This window comes from Crocuta crocuta, unplaced genomic scaffold (genome assembly GCF_008692635.1).
Source record: "Crocuta crocuta isolate KB4526 unplaced genomic scaffold, BGI_CrCroc_1.0 scaffold17, whole genome shotgun sequence".
Classification (NCBI taxonomy): Eukaryota; Metazoa; Chordata; class Mammalia; order Carnivora; family Hyaenidae; genus Crocuta; species Crocuta crocuta.
The window spans coordinates 2,222,936-2,229,525 of record NW_027532041.1 but is presented as its reverse complement, the minus strand read 5'-3'; positions in this window follow the sequence as shown (position 1 = coordinate 2,229,525).

Genomic DNA, 6,590 nt, shown 5'->3' with positions numbered 1-6,590 from the left:
CTGATGCATAATAAAAAATTTATATTTACTTGAATGCTTACCATATACCAGTCAATATAGATACGAGCTCATTGAATCCTTATATCAACCCCAAAGCTGTAGGTACTCTTTTTAATTCCTATTTTACAAATGATGACATTGAGGCTTAGATTAATTAATTTGCCCAAAGTGACACAGAAGCTGGAAGTAACCCAGTTAACTTGACTGCAGAGGGAGCCGCTAGCCAGTTTTTCTTGTTCATTCTGGGAAATAAATTCTACATATTCCATGTGAATCCCAAGGTTAAAAGGTGCTATGAAAAATTAGTATCAAAATAAGGGTAATTCTAGTAGCAACATTGTTGGAAAAGAATACATTTTTTCAAATTATGACTTGTGGGCCACCTGTATTAACATTCATTTAAAAGGGCAATGATTTTGGCTCAGTCACTACCATATCCCCAGAGCCTAGAAGATAGTAGGCATCAACAAGTTTATGCTAAATGAATAAATCTCTAGGGATGGGATTTAGGAATATGTATTTTGACAAACACCCAAAATCTGAGAATCACTGCCCTAATAGGTCTCTGAGGTCCTTCTTCGTTATGATATTTTATCAGATTTTAGACATTAAACTGTAAGTCAAATATCACTTTTCTAGTGAGCTTATTTTTTCACTCAGTCCATCTTACTTTCTCCAATCTTAAAAAAAAAAAAAGATTCAGGGCTTTTTCTAGGAAAATCCCTATCTTTTCCTTAGAGTTTTCCTGTTATGCTATCTCTGTCTCAAAGTGGCCTGAAATGCATTCTCTCATTTTCATATTTCTGTCCTTTTCATCAGTGTCTTAAATGACTAACACAGTAGGGAGACTGCAAGCTCTCACTCACTACAAATACAAAATCCTAATAAATGTCTCTTTCCTTGCAAGAGACACTCAGACAGATATGTAACTTGTGAGTTGACCCTATTTATTTTATAGGCCTTTGAACTGGATGCTTTATAAGGATGGACTGGTGTCATTCTAAAGGAGTTGCACCAATCATTTTTATTTTTCCTTTATTTTTTTTTTTCAAAATAACCATGGCTTTCAATGAAATTTGAATGACACGGTAAAATGTGCAGATATCTACTAAGAAGATGAGTTTGTGGAGTTTTGCTTTTGCTTCTTTTCCCTTAAAGTTTATGCATTCAGCAAAATCCCATTCAGTTTAAATAAATATACTCATTTTGCTACATGGTTTTTTGACCAGCAATTTTTTTAATGCAAGCATACTTTTGTTATGATATCAGAAGAAGGGTGATTTTAAAGTATTGCTTTAAAAGTTAATATAAGTAAAAATGATGTTTCCTTGGGCACCTGGGTGGCTCAGTCTGTTTCAGTTAAGCGTCTGCCTTCGGCTCAGGTCATGATCTTGCAGGTTGTGAGTTCGAGCCCCACACTGGGCTCTGTGCTGACAGCATAGAGCCTGCTTCAGATCCTCTGTCCCGCTCTCTCTCTGCCCCTGCCCCACTTACTCTCTCTCTCTTAAAAATAAAACAAACTTTAAAAAATTTTTCCAAATGATGTTTCCTTGAAATAAGTCAAATTAAATTGTTGGTACCAGTGGACAACTCAACCTATGTTACATTGATTACAGAGTGTTTCAATGATGCACCCCCACTACCTTTTACTGTGTGCACTTGTATCTTGAGGCTTTATTGGATTTTCCTACTTCTTTTGTGGTTGTGGTTGTTGTGTTTCATTTAGCAAACAGCATCTAAATGCCATTCCCTCACTCATGAATTAATCATGGACACCATTACATTACATTTTGTGCATGGAGTGTATGGAGGAAAAATGAGGTAGGAGCCCAATATTTGAATCTCCAAATATTAAAAAGCAAACAGCAACTAAAGAAAACCCACTAGCTTTTCTCTGTGTCATTGTGTTGATGTTCTGTCATCTCCTGTAGGCTAGAGTTGCAATTTTAGTATCTAATTCAAATTGAAATATTCTTCTTGAAGAAATGTCAAATTTTAGGGTGTATTGAGTTGATCATGGTCAGATCTCTTGATTGTCCCTCATGTGTAATGTCTGATTTCTATCTTCGATGAGTATTCTTGTGAGAGAAAGGCACCTCCTTGTTGACATTCACCATAAGTATAATAATGTATTCTATAGGTATAACTTCTAAAGTTATTTTTCCTTTGACTTATAGTATTTTTAATTGTCTCCTTCTATCCCTAGAATAGTAGATTGCTTGTTGTAAATACATCTTTAACCTTTTAAGAACAAATGTTTCAATGAGAAGCAAATATATTTTTACGTGTTCCTTAATGCCTAAAAGAAATAAGTAATGGAAACGTCTACTGCATTCACCTATATTACAGTATTTTCCAAATCATGTCCCGGTCTACTGGGTCTGACAAATGTTCACTGTGGCCTGAGAATACATGACCCATGCCATAGTCCCCGCCCCTCACACATTGATACTAAAGGTTAGTGTTTTAATGAAGCTTAAGAAAGTTATCAAATCACAAAAATACTTTTTTCCCAAACACACCTTGAAGAAACTTGAGAAAAGTTTTCTTTTTAACACCAGCTTACAGATCCTTCAAGGACTGCAAATAATACAACCAAGAATGTTTTGAAAGGATGCTTCTGGGTCTTTGTTTAATTTTAAGAAAAATCTCTGCCATTTCACATCAATTAGTATCTATTTTAAGTTTCATTAGTATATCAGTGAATTTAACTATATCCCCTAAAATAGTCAAAATAAAACAACAAAGTTGTTTTAGTATTTTAATCTTTTAAGTATCATTTTTTAAGGTCTGCACTTATGACCAGCACATCAGGCTGCCATCTGTTGAAAACAATCCAAATTCTATACAGAGTGGAATTAATGCTAGTGAACAAACTTTGATAGTATTTTATTAAACAGCTTTAAGAAATTGAATCATGATAGATAAACACTGACAGCATTTTTACATAATCTTGTTAGAAACTATATAAAAAAACATTTTTTAAATGAGGATACATTATTTAGCAAAGATTTTGCAGAACTGTACACTCTATTAATAAGCATTTTACAGTTCCTTTTTGCTATGCTTTATTGTGCAAATCAATTGTACTTAGACAAAATCAGCAAAATTCCTTTAAAAAAATTCCTGGACAAATTGATTCAGAATAAAGCTGAAATCACTTTACACTTCTCTAAATATAGCTCAATTTTTAATTCATTCAGAATTTGTGAATCAGCTTGATAGATGACGAGCCGTTTATCATTTTAAAATATTCCATTGAATGAGTGTATCATGCGAATGTTAATTCCATCTCATTTGTTCAGCCTTATATTACTTCATTGACATTTTCTCTCCCTTTTGTCTTTTTTTTTTGGCAGAACAAATGCTTAGTGTTATTCATACATGCATCATTACTTTAAACTATTTTAAATAATACACCAAATAACTATCACTGGGATCACTGTCCCAAGGTCCAAAGCCAGGTTTTGTCCTTTTCTTGCGAGGGCTGATAGAATGATCATTCTTATAGCTGTGTTGGCTTTGCAGGTCAGTATTGAATTCTTGCTTTGTTAAATGGATGTGCATGAAAGAGATTGGCTCCTGTCTGATCTGTCTGTTTCTCTCTATATTTAAGACAGTTGGAAAATTGCTGTTGAATAAGTTTTCTGGAAAAAGCCAAGTGTTGGTGTGATGATATGTTAATCTTATCTACGAGTAGAGCTTCACTACAGGCCAAGCAGTCATTTATGGAGCTGGCTTTTTTAACTGTTTGAATATTATTGGGTTTCAATATACAAATATTTTTTAATTTTTCACTTTCTGTAGGAAAAAAAATCTGTGAATGAAATGATCAAAGTTTAATTTTCATACCTACTGTCATCCATTTTTTTACTTTAACAATATGAGAGACTAGGAAAAGAATCTCAGAGGAATTCTGCTGTTTCTAAATGTAATAAAATTCAGTCAATTGTCTTTCTTAAGGAAAATGCTCTTAGCATATACTTGAATTTCAGTTGGTGGTAGCTTTTATTTAGAATTCCCCATGATCTTTATAGCAACAGTAAGCTGAATTTCTTTATGACCTTGTACGGAGTATATAGTTTCACAAAATTCCTTGAGCATAAAATATTTATAAAAGAAATTGTGGGTTAAAATACTCAAGTATATTTTTTAAATCTCGTTAAAATGTTGATGCCTGGCTCTTTTTCCTACATGTTGTAATTCAACAGATAACTTTTATTCCCATAGCCGTTACTGCTTTGTCTTTGATGAAAGCTTTACTGCTTCTGTGCTGTGCTCAAGAAAAAAACCAGCAAAAGAAGCAAGGGCTTGCTGCAGCAAAGCTCGTTGTTGAACAATGGTGACATGAATGTGTAGTATTGATTTATTGAAGATAATTGTGAGAACATTTTGACGTTACTTGCCTTATGAGTTAGAAAAGGTGTGGATATCATTTTTTTGTAAATAATGATTTTTACAAATGTTCTTTCCTTCATAATTTTCCCACTCATTTCACAAATCCTGAATATGCAATTATTTATCATGACACATTACTGCGACAAGGGTTCCCGTTTCAGAACAAAGTTTAATTATACATGAGATCAAGATGAAATATCTGAGTAAGTTGTTATTTAAATGTGATTTTTTTTCTGAAAAATAAATGAAAACTCTAAAAATAAATTGAGTTGTGAACCTCTTTTATCATCATCTGCTTAAACTTTTACCCATATAACTGGAAAGTTCCATTGCATGTTTAGGGTGGGCAAAGCAGGCAATAGGTTGGGCACAGTGCAAGGGGTTTAGAGTTGGACAAATCCCAGCTCTGTGATTTAACTATAGGCTTGAGCATGTTACTCAATTATTCTTCATTCTTATCTTTTAAAAAAAAAATGGAATTAATATCCCCTTATCATGGGGTCAACGAACAGATTAAATGAAGAAATCTTTATCAGTAACCTAATAGTTCCTGCCTACTACAATCCCTTACCATTCTTATTTGTCTGTGAATAGGGATTGGGATGGGGCCAGAACACTATACTGCTCTTTCTCCAGCTGTGTACTAAACCTTGCTGGTCCTACCTTATCCCAGGGTATTGCTATTGTAAGCTAATGCTGACTGCACTGAGCCCTCAATCAAGGGACATGTGCCAAGCTAGTGACTTAGAGGCATTGTTTCATTTCTATCTCAGTGATTGTGCACTATATAAGGGTTCTTTCAAGGGTTTGGTTTGTTTGCTTTGGGTTGAGGAAGGAGTCTGAAGTTAATTATTAAGGAAATTAAGGACGAAGGGCCTATTAGATGTGTCAGGTAGGTCCTTCAGCCCAAACAGCCTTCATTTCAAAGCTTCTTAAACTTTAAGAGGTTGAGAAGAGAACTGTTAATGAAAGTGAAGGCGCCCTATTTATAAAGCATGGGAGACAAGCCCGTACGCTGCACGGCCCTGAGCATTTTTTCATATCTCAGAATCTCTATTTTCTCTATCTGTAAAGGGATAACAACCTTTCCCTGACAGAGTTGTTGGAACAACTAGATAAAACGGAAAATGTTTTGCAAGTATCTGGTAAATATTAACTCTCAATAAATTATCCTTATGATGGAGTGTTTGTATCTTGGAGCGGGGTGGTGGAGTAGCGTCGGGGGTCTGGGAAAGGGAAGGGGAGCTCTACTTTTTCTTCGTGCCTCAGATTTCCCTGCCCGTCCCAGGAAACCGCGCTCCCGCCCCTGGCATTCAGGGAAAACGACCTGGATGAGGGTTCAGTGGGCGGCAGCTTGGGTCCCAGAGCACCTCGCTGTAGGAGGAACCGGTCCCGTCCAGCTCACAGCCACCCCGGGGCACAACCGGGCTCAGGGCGGCCTCCTCTGGCAGTGACAATGAGTTCCTTACATCCTTAGGGGAGCTCTGAGGACCACTCAGCTACTATGCCCGCCCTGGGCGGCCAGAGGACTCTGTTTGAGGAGGTCACCCTGGAGACCAGGCGCGGAGCTCACGGGGAGAGCGCGGGCGGCCGCAGGCGGAGGGAGATCCGGGGGGGGGGCGCCTTGCCCTGCGCGCAGGCTCCGCCTGGAGAAGCCGAGGTCCGGGAGGCCGCTGGCGGAGCCGCAGCTCCAGCGCCGCTGCGGGTAAGCGCTCACTCTCCGCAGCGTCTGGGGGTCGGAACCGAGAGGATTCAGCAAGTGGGAGGGTTGCGGAGGCTGAGGACGGAGGGCCCTGTGGTAAGAAATGGCCCCTCTGCCTTGGCCATGGTCTCCCCGACGCCTGCTCCTCCTCCCCACAACAAATGGGAAACAGTGGCCCCAAATGACTGGAAGTGAGTCTTGGCCTTTGGTCCCCACGATTCCCCCAAACCCCCCTCCCCCCCTGCCCACTTACTGCATGTGTGAGCTTTAGGGTGTGATGCCTAGTACACAGCTGGCCAGCTTGGTCTGCACCTCAAGAGCATGAATCCTGAGCAGTGATCCTGAGGCCGGGGCACACCGGGCGGCCACACCCCGGGACCTCTAGATTCCAACACTGGCCTGCGGGGCAGCTTTGGAAAAAAGTGAGCAGACCAAGACCTATCTGTGTCCCTTTGGATCAGAACCTGAATGACCCACTTAATCAGGTTCA